The sequence below is a fragment of the Peromyscus maniculatus genome, chromosome 2, assembly GCF_049852395.1.
Source record: "Peromyscus maniculatus bairdii isolate BWxNUB_F1_BW_parent chromosome 2, HU_Pman_BW_mat_3.1, whole genome shotgun sequence".
NCBI lineage: Eukaryota > Metazoa > Chordata > Mammalia > Rodentia > Cricetidae > Peromyscus > Peromyscus maniculatus.
In genome coordinates this window covers 605,047-625,657 of record NC_134853.1, presented here as the reverse complement: position 1 = coordinate 625,657, position 20,611 = coordinate 605,047, and the positions used below count along the sequence as shown (strand labels likewise).

Below are 20,611 nucleotides of genomic sequence, written 5' to 3'. Positions count from 1 at the left end.
TAACCAGATAGATCATAAATGATAATGCAGGCCCTAGATTCGAGGGCTGGAGAGAGGATCCAGTGGTTAGAAACACTTGATGCTCTTCCACAGGACCCAAGTACAGTTCTCAGTACCCATATTGGATGGCTCACAACTACCTGTAACTCTATCTCAAGATATCTGAGGCCATCTTTTAGCACACACACACACACACACACACACACACACTCACTCACTCACACACACAAATTAAATAAATAAAACTTTTTTTAAGTAAGAGATGGTTGTCTGGAGTTGGCAATGAGATGAAAGACACTAACTAGTACCAATTCACAATGACTCATTGGCCTCAAGATGGACCAAGTACGAGGTTAAAAACAAATGATGAAAAAAAATCTTGTCACCTGTTAGAGACATGACTACAGATAACTTGGAATGTCATAGAGATTACAAAGGGAATTGACCTCAGTGCTGTGCAGGGCAGCCATGGATACTGCATGAATTCTGTTCCCTCGAAGCTATGTTTGTCTATCAAAGGCAAAAAGGAAGACATGGCTAAGTCTTCCTTGAACAAAATTATGACTTTTTGGAAGAGGGGATATGAACACAAATAACCTCTTAAATGAACAAAGGATAAAGTGGCTATCTTCTACAGTGGGGAAAACAAAACTGAGCTCAGAACCAAAAGGTCTAGTTGACAGTCATGCTACCATGTCAGGTCCTTGAATGTGGTCTTCATCAATGTACATGACTTTTTATTTACAACACAAACAGGCTGCATGGAATGAATCCAAAGGTCTATTACTTTTTAAGATATAATAATTTTTAAAAAGACAATTTCTTATTTGCTAGAAACATTCAGAGAAGCAGATGCTATCAGGCCTTTAAGAAATGTTTTTGTGTAGGATTGAGGCCTCCTTGGGCCCCACTCCCCACCCTGTCCATATTAATGTGTCTCTTGTTGTTGTCCTTGTTCAGCTCATGCTTAGGGAGTCATGTTGGTGAGAATTTATGGGGTAAAAAAGAGGTTATGCATTTGAAGAGAGCAAAGAGGGATGTGTGGAAGGGTTGCTAGGGAGGAAAGGGAAAGGGGAAACATAATTTTATTATACTCTTTAGAAAAACAAATAATTTTTAAAGAAAGATTTTTGTAGGGCCAGTGAGATGGTTCAGCGGGCAAAGGCCCTTGGAACCAAAGCTTTGTGACCTGAGTGGGATCACCAGTACCCACTTGGTAGAGGAACAGAACTGACCTCTAAAAGTTGTCCTCTGATCTCAACATGCACACCACGGTATGTGTACCTCCCACCTCAAAACAGAAAATAAACGTAATTAAAAGAGTTTTTTTTTTTTTTTTTTTTTTAAAGGAACATTTTTGAAGAAAGACAAAGTTGGGTGGAGAGAACAGAGTGCTTCACATCCAAGGTTAGTGCTTAAAGAAGCTGGGGAAGGGGGCTGGTTAGGAAACAAACGTGGAATCAGCCGCAGTTGGCCAGTTGGTGCCAAAAGGATTTGCAGTCTGAAAACTCAAGGGAACAGATTAGTAAGAGAAAATCATTTTATTATATTGTAACAAATTCTGGAGGCGGGTATTAAAGTTTGAACTGATTTTTCGAGAGCTACTGTTCATTTTTGAGGACAAAGATTATCTAATGTTAAAAAAAGCAAGTCAACAAAATGAAAAGTACCGAAGGCCAGAAAGTCAAAGGCTGGCTGCAGAATCCTGAGGCTTGGTGGACAGTCCACACACAGAGCTCTGAGTACCTGTCTCCTCCCACCAGCCACCCCTCTGGGAGGGGGAGGAGGTTGACAACTGAGGCTGGAGGAAGTGACTTTGCTCAAGGTCGAGTCTGGGCTCTGTTTCCTGCCAAGCTGACTGGAATTCTTTTCCAGGAAGCCCCGCCCCCTGCCACTTTCCCCACTGAGGCCTTCCCCTTTGTTTCCACATCTCTGAAAATAGAATGTGTCTAAATTTCATGGATGCTGCATCTTAAGTGATCCAAATAAAGGGTTTGGAATCAGAGGCATATCACAGCTGAAAAGTGTTGTGTATTGCCGGAAATAATAGGAGAGAAGCAGAGAGGCCTATCTGCTCTCTCATTCACCCTACAGCTAACAGAAAACTAACGGGACGGGGGAAGAAGGCGGGGGTAGTCTGCAGTCATCTTGCTGTTCTCAATTAGTATTCTAGCCACACACTGTCCCATCAGGGGAAAATGCTGCCCGCACACACGTGTTCGGGATATCAGTGTGATGGATCTGAGCAAGGGCCTCTCTAAACACAGTGGCCATCTGCTAGGCAAAACATAGGGGTCTGACAAGCAGAAGCCATTCAGACCCGTTGTTGGGCCACATTATTACATATTTGACAAGGGTAATGAGGGGCTGTCATTAACCTTACATGACAGTTGCTACAATGACACACTAAAGCAAGGACAAAGAGCCGAACTCAGTAAAAAGGCACCTACTTCTCATTTAACCCTGGAATTATGTGACGCCATTATCCCTGATGGAGGCTGGCAGGCCTGGGGTTAATTTCCATTGCTGTGTGTGTCTGTTCTCTTTCTAAATGTGCCCCTAGTATGGCTGAGGAAACTGTAGGGCGGGCACAGCATTATTTATCACAACACACTGCGTTAGATACAGGCCCAGAAAGGGTCTCTGAGAGAAATGAGCAGACAGGTTTCACCAGCCCCAGAGATGCCCTTCCATGAAGCAGCTGGACTCTGCTGCATTTGAGGCAACTGTTATCCAAGGAACATGTTTTCTTGGGTTCCTCTGTTGTACCCTTACAGATTTCAAGGGGGAAAATAACTATTTTGAAATAAGGGTATAATGCTATTTTGAATTTCCCAGGCATGGACAAAAATTAGGGGAGAAAGGTCATTGTTTTGACAAATAGTTAGTTGTGGGATATAATTCACAGGTCTCTTTTTCAGAAACTCAAGCACATCCAGTCATTATTGTATGGAAATTTAAAGAAATTATAAGTCAGATCCTCACACTCTTTATCAGTCCCTAGAACTTACAGATGAAACCAGACTTCACAGAGTTAGGATTTCTTATAGCTTCCTCCTTCATCATAAAAAATTAAATTTTCAAAGAAAACTGTTGGGATTTTACATATAATTAAAGAAAAATGATGCCCATCTGCAAAGTGGGCCCCTGGAACAGTAGTTTGTAATACTTGCTCACAACCATTCTTCATAATGTTAAAAATATTTCTCTCGTTGCCTTCTGTTTGCCTGATATCATGAAATTCCTGAACGGATGATAGGCAATCATAATATTTTATTTCATCTTAATACACTGGAATGAATATGGTCCAAGTCATTAGGAAGAAAGCATGTACTGGCAAATGATAGAATTATCAGATCTGAGAACAAGGCTCTATAGTCCGTCTACTTGTGCTAGGGTGTTACCTGTATGATAACCTGCCACTGTGTGGTAGTATCCAAATCTGAAACTGTCAAGAGATCCCAGGTATCTGACCACCAAGTCTGGAGTTCAGTCTGCTTCTCTGTCCCATGTACAAATTAGAAAGACTGGTTACCTAGTTTTTGCAAAAGGTACCTGACTTTGAGCCAGTTTGAATCTGAGGCGATAAAACCAGATCTCTGACCAGAGATCTAGCTCTTTGCTTGTCACTCAGATGATGTGATACAGGTGACTAAATTCCCTTGACTAATATTATCCTCTGCTGAGAAATGAAGGGCTTACAAATGAGACTGTCAGAGCTCATTGGTTCTGTTTTAGCTAAGGAAGTTCAAGTCCATGGCAGAAAAAAAAAATATTTGCTAGTCTTCCCAAAGGTACCACCAACTCTTTCTGAATATAAAATAAATTTAGATAAGATAGGACTTAGGAACACACAACCATAGCAAGGAAGAAGATACCTTACCACCCAGAGGTAGCACATCTCAAATTTAGAGCATGATCACCAGGAAGATAACAGACATAAACCAATTAATAGCATGCACAGAAGAGAGGATCATTCATCTGGTACATTCCTGCTGACAGAACTGGAGTAGAAGAAGGAAGAAAAAATCATCAGAAAAGCTATTCTAAGTACAGCCATCTTGTAGTCCTTCCTATCTATCAATAGGACACAACAAATGAATATATGAACCTACAGGCATTTTAATATTGAAAAATAGTAAGGCCACGATGGAAAAAATGTTTCTGTTGGTAATGTGTTTTCCTTGCCAAGTGTGAAAATTCAGAAGTCAGTTCCTAGAACCAATGTTAAAAAGAAAAAAGGAAAAAGGAAAAGCCAGCAATGGTGGCATGGCTTTGTAATTCCACCCTGGGGAGGCAAAAACAGGTAAGTTCCTGGGGCATGTTGACAAGCCGTCTTAACTGATTCAGTGAGTTCCAAGCCAATGAGCAAATTTTCTCAAAATCTCATGCATAGCAGCTGGGGAACTACATATGAGTTTGTCCTCCAGCCTCCACACATATGCACATACCCTTGCACTTGTATACACACAAGCATTCATGAACACAAATGTACTAAAAATAAGATAAAATAAAAGTAAGACCTTAAGTAAATCAAACCTGGTTTTCTAGATAACACATTTAGAAACAGCAGAACCTCATAGTTTCCTTTAAAATGATTGGTTAAATTACTATAATGATACTTGAGGCAGGCAGATCTCTGTGAGTTCGAGGCCAGCCTGGGCTACCAAGTGAGTCCCAGGAAAGGTGCAAAGCTACACAGAGAAACCCTGTCTCAAAAAATCAAAAAAAAAAAAATTACTATAATGATACTTGAAAAGACAAAGAGGGATAATTCAGAATGAGTCCCTCTCTAATATAAAAATAAAATTAGAGTTGACCTTGAAATTCTGTTGCTATTTTAACATCCCTTTCAGCTACATTGGTGGCTGTGCTCCTTTTAAGAATGTTGGCTCCGCTCATTATTGTCACTACTGATTTATCATAATAGATTTTTGTGGAATTCGGACAGAAGGTTTACATGTAACTACAACTTAACTTTTAGATTTTGAAATTTTAATTTGTGTGTAAGTGTGTTTGCCTACATGTATGTATGTGCAGTGAATGCATGCCTGCGGTGTATGTATGTGCAGTGAATGCACGTCTGGTACCCATGGAAGTCAGAATAGGGGTTCAGATCCCCTGGAATTAGAGTTACTGACTGTTGTGAGCTAGCATGTGGGTGCTAGGAAATTGGACCCTGGTCCTGTGCAAGAGCAACAAGTATTCTTAACTGCCAAACCATCTCTCCAGCCCCAAACAGTAATTTAAAAAAGAAAGAAACCATTATCAAACATCGTGGAAAGTGCCAGACATGGTGGGATTACAAGCCAATATCTCTAGCACTCAGAAGGCTTAAGCAAGCTTGAGGTTAACCTTGGCTATCTTTTCTCCAAAAACAAAACCCAACACAAACAAGACCATTGTGAATTAAGTAGGAACACTTGTGATAAGAATATTACATTTAAATTTTAACTATTTATTATTAGTGTCTAAGTTTTACTGCGAAGAACATCTTTTTTCATGCTGTATTCAAAATTTCATAGAGTTGAAATTGACAAGTAACACCTTGAGAGATAACACCTCTTATAGGAAAACAAACCAGTGATCCTTAACTTTTTATCGCCTTCTACAGGTATTTGAATCTTCACCATAATATTTTTATGAATTAAACCTCCAGTTTAAAAGTATTATCTGACACACTATAACCAGAGTAACTTTCAAAATAAAATATAAATAAAAATTTACCCTAGGAAAAAATATAATATGGTCTATCTAACACATCTAAATATGTATACATATGTACTATAGAAGTAGATTTTTGCATTCAAATTATATGAGTTACCTCCTGTATATAAACAATTAAAGCATCACCAGCATTTTACTGTATTCCATATGCTAAGTGGGACAAGTGTTATTCTCACACTTTGCAAATGTTAAGTTACAACAAATCTGGACTTAGGTAAGGAGACATCAAATGTGCATTGTGATGAGGGAGTCTGTAATAGTGGTACCTGTAGGCTTCTCAAAGTCAAGCAGAAAAAAATAACTGGGTGTGGGCAAGTGTAGACAGTGGCCTGAAGGGAGAGGTCACTGGAAAGTGACTGTTTCGGTGGACAGTCTTTTTAGAGAGGGCCATTATAGAGGGGCTGCTCTAAATGTCCCAGTGCTTAAGTTCAGGAATAGTCAAAGTCCAGGGTCGCAGAGATACTAAATAGGCTTGATTAAATAAAGTGCTTCAGCTCATTTATGGAACAAAGAATGCAAATTTGGATGGCCTATGTTCAGGTTGTATAGGAAGACAAGGCAGTGTTCCCTTGTCTGCCAAGTCACATATGGAAGGGGGCCTTTGCAGTAAGAGCTAGGACAAAAAAAAAAGACAAAAATTTTCTTTTTGTTTTTAATGTTTAATTAAGCTAATAATATTTATAAAATTAAATATCCTCATCACTTCTATGCCTTCATCAGTATTGAATATATCCGCAGTGCTCTGGGCTGAAGTTTTTAGAGTTCTTCCACCTTGCTAAACTGAATTTGGATCTTCTAAGAACTCTCCTGCTGCCTAGGCAGGCAATAATCTACTTTTGCTCTCTATTCATTGGATGACTCTAAATTCATCATCAAACTGGAGTCGCATACTATTGCCATTCTGTAACCAGTTTAGTTCAAATAGCACATTACCAAGGTTCATGCATGCCATATGAGAAATAAATCTTGAGGGCTGCACAAAATTAGTATGTTTCATTTTATTTATGCATTTGTACACAGACACTTAAACTGCATCTATCTTTTGGCTATTGTCAAAAATACTGCTATAAATACAGTCACACAAACAAAGCTTTTAAGCCAGTTTCAAATCTTTCAAGGGTGGTAGAATCATGTGGTTACATTGTAATCCATGTTCGGCATTTTGAAAAGCTCTGACTATTTGCCACACCATTTTATGTTCTCGCAAACAGTGCCCGAGGGTTCCATTAAAGAAAAACAGAGACTGTGGGGGAAACTACAGAAAAGGAAGCAGGGCTGTGGAGAATTCTGCCTAAATCAACTACCTTCTTGTTGAAGGAAAGCCAGGGTTACTAGTCCAATCAAGGAGAAAGCCTTTATCAACTCCATGCTCCCTCTAGCCTCATCACCAAGTGTTGCTTTCCTGTTTCTTGATAGTGACATTCCTGATAAATGTGAGGAGATATTTCATCCTTACTGATTTACATTGCCATAATGATTACTGGTGTTGAACATGGGATTGTTTACTTCTCTGTAAATTCCCTTTGCCTTCTTTCAAATGTGCTGTTTTCCATTGTTGAGTTATGGGAGATACTTTCAAATGATCATTTGAAGATCAGAAGACATTTTCTGGAGCACAGGGTTCAAGTAAAGTTTAGCAGTGCCCCAGATAATAGTCACACTTAATGATCATCTCAATTATCATAGGAAAAATTGTACCAAAGACTGTGCCACCCCTTATTATAACTTTAATACTCACTTCACTGCCTAGGGTGGTATGCCTGGCTGCAGTCTACTATGAATAATGCAGAAGAGTATAAAGCATGATTCTCCTGTTCTCTAAGACAAATCCTAATAAAATCCAGGCCTAGGATGATATCGTTGGGGAGGATGAAGCTGAGACTTGGTTGTTATGGTGACTCCTGAAGGACAGTTGCCTTTTTCAACCTTGCACTTTCTGCAGCCAAACTTAGCCTCTCCTTCTCTAGAATGCCTCTTCTTTTTGTCCGGTTATACAATTATACCTTGCACGCACAGATCCTGATGTTGTTCCCTCATTTTCCTCCAGGCTTCATTGATTTTTTTGTCCATGCCATAGAGCGGCAGTGCATCTCCTATCCTCTCAGAAAGGTGCAAGATGTGTAAAGCCACCCCTCCAATGGTCCTGATGTAGATTTAAAAAGAAAATACTCTGCTTCCTGAAGAATATGCTTTCCTCCTCCATTTTTAGACAAGTTTTCTGCTGCATGTTAAAAGCCACCCCCACCCCACCCCCGCAAGTCTTGGGCACCTAGTGAGATTTCATAGAGGACTCCAGGTCCTTATGTTCACAGATAGCATTGGAGAAGCCAGGAACGTTAATCACACAGGGCTGTGAATGGATATTATTAATGACCTCCTGAAATTTGCTATCTGTAGAGCCACATGTCACCTTAATCTCCCAGAATGTTTATCCCAGACTCTCCCTCCCTAGGCTTTTGTCCTTAGCTCTCAGTTAATAGAACTCATCCTTAGGGAAGGGTCACAAGTCACACGGGAAGATGTCACATGTACTTGATGGCCTGCTGACTTCTATGCTATCTCTGTCAGAGACCACACCAGATTCTAGGTTCTTAAGCTATATAGTCCATCTTCATGGTCACATGTACTTTGCAAAGGAATTTCTATGTATTTACTCCTTAAGCTTTATTGTGCACTTGGAATCAGAATGACTGTTGCCTAGATTTATTTCCAAATTGTTTTTGGTTAAAAACAGTTACAATAAACAGCCTGGCATCAGACTCCCGAAATTTGATCCAGATCAACTAAGTCAGGCTGAACTGAGATTTCATTCTCACCTCTTCATTTTGATTCTCACCTCTTTTATTTGATTTTAAGGGGATTTTGGCAGAACCCTTCCCTCATAGTTAGCAACCTGCACAACAAAGAACCATAAACTGTGGGATTCTAATTATTAGTCAGAGGAATGAGACCTAGGTTATATCTCTGGCCTTGGAAGGCATCAAGAAAAGCAAGACTACCAGAAAGGTCATTAACAGGTAACTCTCCAAGTCTGGTTCTGGGAGCCTTACATTGCTTGATCAAGGCTTTACAGATAGTGTAAAGCCTGCCCAAAATGAACATGGTGCAGTGTTGCCTTTGTCATTGTTTACACACACCTCTTGAGAGTATGCTTTGCTTTACTCTGGAATAAACACTGCCTAGCTTCTACATTATGTTCCGTGTAGTTCATCTGAATTCTCTCAAGGGAGACCACAGGGACCCAGGAACCAAAGATAATCCAGAGGGAGATCTTATTAACCAAAGTTTCCTTTAATTATTCCTAGGACAGGGAATGCCTATGCCCAGCAACAATCTAAGGAAAGATGTATGATTGCTAGAGAACCAATGACAGCAGAAAAGCAAGCACAGGGAAGCAGTGCATCATCAAGAAAGCATGAGCAGGACATGGGTTGTGTTCTCTATGGTCTCAGCAAATTACTTGATATAGGGTTAAGTCATAAGAATATAAAAATTTATTTGGCTTATTGTTCTAAAAGATAAGGCCAATGATGAGGTACTAGCATCTGTGTTGACTAGTTTTTGTCAACTTGACATATGCCAGAATCATCTGGGAAGAGGAAACCTTAATTGATGGATTGCCTCCATCAGGCTGGCCAACAGGCAAGATTTGGGCTATGTTCTTAACTGACTATTAATGTGAGAGGAGCCAGCTCACTGTGATGCCAACCCTGGGCAAGTGGTCCTGAGCTATATAAGAAAGAAGGGTGAGTGGCTGGGCAGTGGTGGTGTATGCCTTTAATCCCAGAACTTAGGAGGCAGAGTCAGGCAGATCTCTGTGAGTTCGAGGCCAGACTGATCTACAGAGTGAGATCCAGGACAGGTACCACAACTACACAGAGAAACCCTGTCTTGAAAAAACAAAAAAAGAAAGGAAGGAAGGAAGGAAGGAAGGAAGGAAGGAAGGAAGGAAGGAAGAAAGAAAGAAAGAAAGAAAGAAAGAAAGAAAGAAAGAAAGAAAGAAAGAAAGAAAGAAAGAAAGAAAGAAAAAGATGAGCAAGCCATGATGTGAAAACCAACAAGTAACATTCCTCCATGCTTTAGTTCATGCCTCCAGGTTCCTGCCTGAATTCCTGTCCTAACTTCCTTCAATGATGGACTGAGACATAGAAGAGTAAAGTTAAATGAAAGCCCCCCCACCCCAAGTTACTTTTGGTCACAGCCTTTAACACAGTAATTGAAAGTAAATCTAAACAATCTGTTCAGTGTCTGGGGAAGCTGCAGACTGCATCAAAATATGGCAGAAAGCACAAGCAAATCTGCTAAGTCTGGGGTCTCATCTTTTTTATAATGTCACTAATGCCACCACAAAGGACATAACCACATGACCTCATCTAATTCTAATAACCGCCACCAAGGCCCTTTGCCTCTAAAGACAACTAAAAAAATAATCTTTAGAGCTTAAAATGTCAAGATCTGGACCTTGTGGATACATTCAAACCACAGCAGTAGGTTTGCAAATCTCCAAAATAATCAAGATTTGTGGGAGCAAAGGAGGCAATAGCAAGAGAGGTAAGGACCATCCAAAGAAGACAGAAAGTTCCAGTAAGCAAAGGGAGGTAGATGATGTAAGATACTGTCTTATGGGCAGACATGAGATATAGAGAGCAAAACAGAGACACTCCCCACATTGTGGCCAGCTCATATATGGAGTAGATATGCAGGGACATTCAGGAGTTGTGTCAGCCTTCAGCCAACAGACCTGCCACCAAACAGGGGCATGTATCTTTATTCTTATTTTTACATCTTTAAAAATATTTCACATTTTACCTAAGAAATTTAATAATACATTTTATGGATTTCTTAACTCATGAGTTGCTAAAGTTAGGTCAAAAGTGAGCCATTTCCTCATTTTCACTCAACTTTTCCTTTCCGTATATTTAATCACTGGCTCTAGATTTTTGTGTACGTTTCTGAAAAAAAAAGGGAGAAATTTGAATTCACGTATCAGTATTTATATGAGTTATATTTTGTGTATTATATGAATATTATTTTCTTCATTTAAAATATCTTGGAGATTTTCCTTCATAACACTTTAGTCTCTTTTCTTCTGTTTCACAAAAGTACATAGTTTCTGTATATTTAATTAGTAATTTATCAGCATTTGTATTGTACTCATTCTTTTGTTGTTGCAAAATGATTGCTAACTCAAGATACACATTGTTGCAAATACAAAAATAGCTATAGAATAATTTTTTTAATGTAGTTGTCTTGCCAAAAATCAATACATACAAAATTGAATAGTATCAAATTGCCCTTGAGACAATTTCTCTTTATCATTCATGCTCATGTGAAAGTGAATATCATCCTATCCTTTGTCATTTCAGTATACAGAAGGTTTTGTATTCACAGAACTGTTGCAGAAAGGTACCTCCTCAATTTATCTTCATTGGGGTGAGACATGCCAGGGTATTCATAGGCAAGCCACAATACTATTCCCTCTACACTACTTCCCATCACTTTCAAAATTAGGTTACCTATGATGATTTCAAGGAATTCTTTGCAAATTAAGTAAGCTAGACTTCAAAGAACTGAAAGAGAAAAGGAGATAGCTATACTCAACATAGATAAATAAGACTGATAGCTCCAGGTGAGCCTCCAGGTGATTTTGCTTTCACAGGATAGGTGACTTCCCGTTCTTGTCCAAGCACAATCCTTTCAGTGAGCTCTCTTCAAGCCAGCAGGATCCCCCAGGTGGGACTTTTAAGTTTGGCACTTCTGCAATACCCAATCAGATCCTGCTTGAATGCGAATCGCCCAATTAGAAAAGATATCCTGTCCATCTACTCAAAAGAGAGAGAGGAGGACCTATACTGACTGTGAACCCTACCTAAAAGGGTATATAAATGCAAGCTGGAGGTGGGGGAGAAGACAAACTGATGGAATCCAGCTGTGGATCCCTCCATCTTGTGGGAAGTCTGTCTCTCTGGGTGTAGTTATTATTTTTTACTTTAGTAAATGTGGAGAGAAAGCTGTGACCAGACTTCTCCTGTGACTCTTCACTTAAAGGAAAACAAACAGGCCTGTGTCATAGATACCAAAAATACATTTCCCACTCTGTTTCGCCTATAGCTTTTAACAGAGTGTTTTTATTTTGATGTGATTGCTATTCTATTTTTTAAATGAATGTCTTTTAATTACTTTTTATCTTGAATACAAAGAAAAAAAACTTTCCAATTCCATTATTATGAAAATTGAAGATTTGTTTTCTGCCAGTCTTTTTCACAGAATTATTTTAGAAGATGTGATGTGGGAAACAGGTTTAATTTTAATAGTCAAATTACTGACAAACTTGAAATTCATTTTAAGAATAAGAATGAATTAGAAATCTGGGTGTGCTTTTGTCCCCCTCCCATTGTTTTGTAGCAGTTTCCTGCAAATTAAAACATTCTGCCCACAGGGAGCGCCTCTCCAGCTTTGAGAACTTCCAAACAAGTGCTGGGGCAGGAGACTGGGAAGCCAAGTTGCACAGAGGAGATTCCCAGACCTGTTGAGTGCCTTCAGGTTGTATAGAACCAGCTTGCAGATTTCGTGATTTATCATTTGTGTTCAGGTAGGATTTCTAATGCGGCTGCTTTTGACTCTTCACTGCTCCTGTAAATAATCCCTTATCCATAGTCCTGTCAGTACGCACAATTAAAAACTCATTGTTTTACCAGACTGGACTCCTATGCAGTCTTGACTTTTTCTATCCTAGGCTGACTTTGCTGAGTGAGTAAATAAGTATGTCGCAACTCCTCAGATGACGTGTGCCACACAGTATCTATCAGTGGTAACTGGTTTATGCTTCAGTTGTATCAGCTTTTAAATTATCTGTGTATTTGTTTTGGATTTCAATACAGTTTCATAGATCTAACTATTTAGAATATTAGTACGAGAACTGTCTACAACCTAATGTAAGAAAGACTTAACACAGTCTCATAACTTATTGTTTTACCATTACATTCCTATGGAAGAATAAGAATAAAGATGTAGAGCAGAGTATTTTTAGGGCACTGAAAGCAGTCAGTTCAGTGTAGTAGTGATGGATATATATATATATATATATATATCCAAACTTATATATATAATATATATAATATATATATATGTGTATATATATATATATATATATATATATATATATATATATATATATATATATATATCCAAACTTATAGGATGCCAGACAGCAAGAGGGAGTCCCAACACCAGCTACAGACTCCATGCATCTACACAAATTCACATATTGCTTCAGAGAGCACTACAACAGTTCAGGGGAATATACATTTAGAAGTAGGTTTTCATCAGTTTTGCTACTTGAAACTCTTCCAAACACACACACATACACACGCACAGAGAGAGAGAGAGAGAGAGAGAGAGAGAGAGAGAGAGAGAGAGAGAGAGAGAGAGAGAGAGAGAGACTGTATTCTAATACAGAAAATAAATATTAGGCATTTTATTTTTAATTCCTTCAGAGTTTGTTTTAGGAGAAGGCTGATTAAAAATAAATGAAATAATGAAGGAAAATAAACCTTAAAACAGCCTATCTTCTTCTTTTCGTAGTATTCATTGAATTCTAGACATAACCTAACTAGTTCCGAAAATAACCCCAAATTAATGAGGTTTATTATTGTAGTTTATGAAGTTTATAAATGAATTTAAGAAAAAATTACATCGTTGCTGAGAGTTCTCTTTGAAGAACAAATTATGGCTTTTCATTTATTCAAGTTCTCATTTGTGTGTCCAAATAGAGTTTTTAGAATTATACAGGTGCTTCATATATCCCTGTTAAGTTTGAACTAAGCATTTTATCATTGTGTCTAACATTATAAGTGGACCACTTTCCTTAGACTGCCTCAATCAGGACTGGACTCTGGAAAGCTATTGTTTTTATGTTAAAGGGTTAGATAGCACATTAATATCATTCTTCATTGTTTCTAATTGAATTTCAAATGATTAACTCAGGCTTTCCAAACCCACAGTAATATCATCTTTAAGTAATTATCATTTCTCTAATTCATTTTCAGTTTTTAACCTCAGGTTCCTCTTCCTCTTCAAATTTTATGCTGTCCAGAACTTTATACAAATATTTTGAGAGCAGTGGGGGGGAGGGGCATTTGTCTTCTAACATGGTATGGAATTTAAAGTGCTAATATTTTACAACAGATTTTTACATCAATATTTATAGTTAAAATAGGTATGTTTTTCTTTATTTCTATTTTGCCAATTTTCTTAGTTAAATGAGAACACTTTACTTATAACTTATGGTGGTTTTCTTTCTCTTCTCTGTGAATGTGAATGTGAATATGTAGGTGTGCATATGTGTGCAAGTGTATGTGGAGGTCAACCTCAGATGTCACTGCTAAGAAGACATTCCCCTTGTTCCCTTGAATAGAGTCCTTTGTTGGCTTATTGTTGTTAGAGTTTTTCTGGTCCTGCCTGGCCCATGGTCAAGACAAATCTCTTTTACCCACCAGTCCTGCAGCTGCTCAGACCCAACCAAGAAAACACACAGAGACTTATATTACTTATAAACTCTATGGCCATGCAGGCTTCTTGTTAACTGTTCATATATCTTAAATTAACCCATTTTTATTAATCTTTAAGTTGCTATGTGGCTTGTGGCTTACTGGTATCTTAACATCTGCTTCTCATTGTGGCAGCTTAAAGCGTCTCTCTGCCTTAGCCTCCCACTTCCCAGAATTCTCCTCTCTCCTTGTCCCTCCTATACTTCCTGCCTGGCTACTGTCCAATCAGCACTTTATTTATCAATCAGTCATCCACAGCAGCCTACAGCTCACTTATTAGGATAGGCTGGCTGCCCAGTGAGCTCTAGGAAACCACCTGCCACTACCTCTCAGCTGTGGGACTACAGGCACATAACACCAGTTCTAGCTTGTTAACATGGGTTCTGGGGATTTAACTCATGCTTTCTCATGCTTTCATAGCAGATATCTATGAAATGTCTGAGCCATCTGCGTAGCTCTATATGTAGTCACAGTTAATGAACCAATCTTGTATTTTAGTGTAATGAGTATGCTGACCTTTTTTCTTTTAAGGTTAGTATTATTTGTGCTGACTCTGAAAGACTTCTCTGTTTCAAAGCCTTAAGGATGGTCTCTGATGTTTTCTCCTAAGTCTGAAAATGTAACCTTTGAAAGTAAAAATTTCAAACATCCAGAAACGATTATGATGTATTGTATAATAAAGGAACCCAAGTTTTTCCCCCAAAGGATAACTTATTATCCTGCTGTATTTATGAAGTAGTCCATCTTTCTCTTCTTATACCATAGTCACACTTCCAACATTTATGCATATAGCAAGTACTATATCATTTGGCCTTCAATAGGACCAGGAACAATGAGCAAATTTTCCTTGTTCTTAATTTTAGAGAGAACTTTAATATTATACCTAATATTAAAATATCTGAATGAATATTTTGCCAAAGATGTGATAATATGAATGGCAAAGACACACAAAAGGCTTATCAATACTAGTATCACAGGTCATTTGGGAATCATAGATTAATTTTTCAAATTAGATACTACCATGTGCCTACCACAATGGCAGACAGACACTTTGGAATCTGTTAGAAGATTGTAAGGAACTCTTGTTAACTCTGTTATTGTTTCCATGATTTAGGAGTTTCAGCAGCCACAGAAGCTCAGACAGATTCAAGAAAGCTTTATTTGATATGCAACATGGCATATTTGTCTCTGAAAAGGAAAGCTCAGCACCAATGTGAGGTGTTCTAGAGTTGGAAAAGCTAAGAGCGTGACCAGAAAAGCAATGTGACATGTTTTAGAGTTGAGAAACTGAGAATACAGCCAGGAAGAAGGAAACTACTGGAAATACTCCAAAGATGAAAGGAAACTTGAATCCCAGCAGCAAGAAAGAGAGAGATTAAAAATTCATTCCCAGGAGAAAATTGACAGTGTCTGGTGTACAATTACATTTGGGGGTGAGATGTCCAGAACCAGCCAAGGGGCAGCACTATCTAAAATATAAATAATATGAATCACACAACTCCCGGTTGGGGAAAAATATTAGTAAGATCTATTTCTAGTCAATTTGAAAATTGCTTAAGATAATCTTGGAAGATTTCTTTGTTTGCTTGCTTTGTGAAATGGCAAACAGTTAAATCTAGAAATATTTTCTACTTCTTAGCATATATTATATGTGATATAGACATTATGCACTTACCACACAAAAGTGGCATGTTGGCTGAGAGTAAATTAACACAAGTAAAACAAATTACAATTTTTCAATTCAAACAAATGTGGAATCTCTAAAGAAATAAAAATTCTATGTTTTGAGCAGGATGGGTGCTTACTATGTTTTTCCAATCTCAGAAAGTTGAAAAGCACAAAGCATCATTTCCTAAGGTTAGTCTAAAAGCCTAAGTATGTGTTTTCATGAGAGAGAGAGCAAGCAAGCTTTTCATGGGGTGGGGTTGGGGGGCTGTTGTTTTATTGGTTTTTTTTTTATGGATTTGTTGTTTCTTTGCTTTGGTCTTTACCTCTAGTTTAAATGTTTTATTTTTCTTCCTGCCACAATGAGGCCATCAGCCACTGAAGTAAATCTCTTAACTCACTGGGGTCTTACTTTTCCATAATATCTTTTTTGACTAAGAATAAACAAATAGATTGGTAAGGGGAACATCATAGTTAACATAATTCAGTATACTTTATAAATGCTTGCTTGTGCAGTCTGATTTGAAATATCTTTGCTCCAATTTATATTCAAAAGCAAAACCAAACAGAATCACAATGAGAGTACCATATCAAGCTATGTCAGATGTGTGTGAACTGGAACAACTTTCCTAGGGATCTTGAGCCAAATCCTCCCAGATAGTTTGACTTTCAGTAATTATATAGGACCACTGAAGTTTTGTTTGTTTGTTTGTTACCAGAGTAAAGTAACAATCACCAAACAAAATACTCTAGGTCAGTCCTCAGAAAACTAAAGAGACCCCACCTTCCTGGAGTAGTCAAATTGAGAACCAAACTCTTCTGAGAATAATTTCTAGGTAGGGATATGTCTACCAAGACTAAAGGTCAGCTATTACAATGAGACGTGCTTCACGTAGGAGTGCCCATGGCTCTGCCTTGGCCTGCTGTTTACCACTTGATGCATAATTAATGTTGAGGTCAGAGTTGTCACATTCTCTTACTTCCTCTTACAGCTATTGGCTTTCCCAGTGGCAATTTAAACTGCTATGCCAGCTTGAAGGAGCTGTACCTAATGTGAACAGAAAGAAAAAGTTCTGTGTCTAAGAGCAATAAAGCCAGCAAAGATTTGGGGGAAAAAATGAATTTGAAAAAGAAGACCTGAGTTTCAGTTGCTTTTTGCAATAGGTCTGATATTTATCTTTTCCAAGTTTAACTGTCTTCTTATAAATGAGAAACATTGTGCCCTCCAAAATACACTGGATTTTTTTTCTGGAAAAAGAACAAGTTAAAATATGAAAATTTGCAGAAAAAGGCTTACATGAAAGCTAGGAATGGAATATGAAGTACTTGCCCCAAAGCAACATCCACTAAAATGATTCTCTTGTCATTTGCTTCAAATAGATCTCTGTAGTTTAAAAGGAGAAACTTCAGGGACAGTTCAACCTTACTTCCTGAAAGTTCTATTTTTCTAAATCTCAGTTGTCAAGTCACCTGAGAGAAGAACTCCACAGATTATTAACCTGCCTATATCCTGTATCCCAAGTTAAACACAGGTAAATTATACACTTACATGCTTCCAGATGATCCTATTTGAATGAAAAAAAAATCCTCCTGGAGAAAATGTAGTATAGACCTTATTCTTGAGAGTGCTTGGAAATCCAAGCTGTGTGTTGTATATGTGGACATCCATATACCTGTGTGCTTCTGCTGTGCTTCAGAAACACTGCTACTGGCCATATTGAACATTAACCTTGACCAAGTTTCCAACTGTCATTTCATATAGCATTTCATTGTATGTGCTGCTCATGACAGTCCTCACACCAGATGAGTGGAGTGATCGATCTAAGTGTTCTGAGATACAGATAGAGGACTATTCAGGTATCGATTGATTTTTTTTTTTTTTTTACAGAATTAATTTTGTCCACTTTTTTAAAATAGCCATTATTTAATTGCTGACTTTGGAGTTTAGCCAGTATAGCAATATTTATAATTTATCATCTCACTCTTATGAAATCTGCCACCTCTGTTGTAATGAATGAAACTGCTCAGGACCTTGGAATTAGTTTGGATCTAAGTACCAAAACTTCCAATAACTCAGCATATTCTTCACAATCTGTCTTAGGTCCTTACTTCTAGAATCCTCAGCCTCAGTTCTTGAGACTATAGACTATCTGTCAGGTCAGTACACATTACTTTGATAGAACAATTTGGAAAGTGAAATCTCCAAAGATTACAGAGGGATACTAACCCAGCAAAGCCTATAGAAAGGATGATGTTGAGGACATAGGAACTCATAGTGTGTATATCATTACAGAATTTGACTCATTTCTTTAGGTAAACAATATCTCCTGCTGTCTTTCAAGCCCTCAACTCTCAATTTGTAAATAGAGATAACATTTGCAGTCATTCCTCACAGACCTGCATGCTCAAACACTAAACATCTATATCCATAATTCTAGCATTTTAATGAATGGAATTTCACAACAGGCACTTTTCTGCTAGTTGTCATCTTTCTGAAATTGTTGTATATTAGTGATCTTCAAAAGCCACATAGGGAAGTGATTTTTGTCTTCTGAGCTTTCAACATGAAAATTTATCACGGTCCCCAGTCTTCACCCTGTACATTAACATTGTTCAGTGACCCTTCATATAAAAATGTAAAACCAAATACAGCCTGGGGATATGGAGCATGGTCCTGATAGAGCTGACCTCAGATGAAGAATTTATGTTGGACTTGACAAACTAGACCCATGACCACCAGCTTGGGGCTTGCCCATGACTGAGATTCCAACAGCTAGCATAGTACCCAATAGAGAGAGACATAATGCTTTTGTTGAGTCAATTAATATTGCCTGCCATTGGCATATCTAGTTAAAAGGGCAAATGGTTGGCAGAATTGGCATATATTGCTCATGCCAAAGTAGTGTACACATACCATATGCTACAGTGTGTGTCTTGAGTGTTCCTTAAAGGCAATATTTTAAAGGTTTCGTCTCTGGAGTGGCTTCTGGGAGATCACAACTCCTGTAAGAGGCAGGACTTAATGAGAGTTCTCTGTGTCATTAGAGGTGTGCCCCTGAAAAGATCCCTGTCTCACTGGCCATCTCTTGTGACCAGGCAAGACTTCAAGCAGAGAGAGTGGGAAACTAACCCAGCCATATAATCTTTGGCCTACAATCTGCCTTGTCTATGGGATGTGCTAGGTTAAGGGTGGAAACGTCTATCTTAAAACCCATGCCAGGAGAGTAAGCTCATCCCCAACAAAGCCTAGATGATCTGGAGACCTGGGATAGAACCGAACACGACTGGAGGGGGAAAAAAATCAATGTAATGATGCCAGGTGATACTCATAGATTGCTGCCTAGCCCTACTGTCATCAGAGAGGCTTCATCTAGCAACTGATGGAAACAGACCCACAGCCAAACATTAGGCAGAGACCAGGGAATACTGCAGAAGACGGGGAAGAAGGATTGTAGGAGCCAGAGGGGTCAAAGACACTACAAGAAAACTCACAAAATCACCGGGTGGTGGTAGCACATGCCTTTAATCTCAGCACTCAGGAGGCAGAGCCAGGCGGATGGATTTCTGTGAATTCGAGGCCAGCCTGGTCTACAGAGCAAGATCCAGAACAGGCACCAAAGCAACACAGGGAAACCCTGTCTCAAGAAAGAAAGAAAGAAAGAAAGAAAGGAAGGAAGGAAGAAAGAAAGAAAGAAAGAAAGAAAGAAAGAAAGAAAGAAAGAAAGAAAGAAAGAAAGAAAGAAAGAAAGAAAGAAAGAAAGAAATCACAGAATCAACAAACCTGGGTTCCTAGGGGCTCACAGAGACTGAAAGGACAACCAGGTAGCCTGCATGGGACTGACCTAGGCACTCTGCATATATGTTACATTGTGTCACTTGGCCCTCTTGTGGGATTCCTAACAGTGGAAATAGGGGCTGTTTCAGACTCTTTCAGTGGCCTTTAGGACCCTAGTCCTCATACTGGATCACCTTGCTCTGCCTTAATACATGGAGAGGTTGCTTAGTCTAACTACAACTTGATATGCCACATTTTGTTGATATCCCTTGGAGACCCACCCTTTCCTGAACATAAACAAAGGAAGAGTGGATTGGGGAGGGTGGGAACAGTTGGGGGGTGAAGGACTGGGAGGAGAAGATGGAGGGGAAACTGTACTAGAATTAAAAGAAAAAAAAAGACCCTAGTCTCTTCTTGCTTTTGCTTCCTACTTATACTTCATTTCCAGAGACCCAAAAGTAACTGGGACTACCACTGATAGACTGGAGTCTCTCAGACTGTAAGCTAAAATGACCATTGTTCTCTTGATAAGTTCGTTATTTCAGGTGTTTTGTTAAAATATGAAAATTTATCCAATATAATGTCTCAAGTCTGCTGAAACTCAGTCTATGTATATGCAACTCTATAATATTTGTGCATATATTATGTGTATTTGACATATTGTCTATGTATATGCTTGACATATACTATATGTGTGAGTGTGAATAGCAGTATGTATGTGTATGATGTAATACTTAGTAATATTAGGAATTTTTTTAAGTTTCTTCATTGTCGTATTCACAGTATAAAATTTCACAACTAAAAGATACTTCCAACAAGTATTATATGGCAAGAATTTTAAGTTTTAGGTTTACTAAAATCTTTCTGATTTGGATTAGAGTTCATTTTCCCATCT

At 38.4% G+C, this 20,611-nt stretch overlaps 1 long non-coding RNA gene across 1 annotated transcript; it reads left to right on the top strand.

Annotated features, from left to right (window-relative positions):
* Positions 1 to 10,124: 10,124 nt before the first annotated feature.
* Positions 10,125 to 15,676, top strand: LOC143271624 (uncharacterized). The gene is made up of 3 exons (XR_013048826.1): positions 10,125 to 10,278; positions 12,167 to 12,319; positions 15,391 to 15,676. It is a non-coding gene; the product is annotated as an uncharacterized LOC143271624 (long non-coding RNA).
* Positions 15,677 to 20,611: the final 4,935 nt, after the last annotated feature.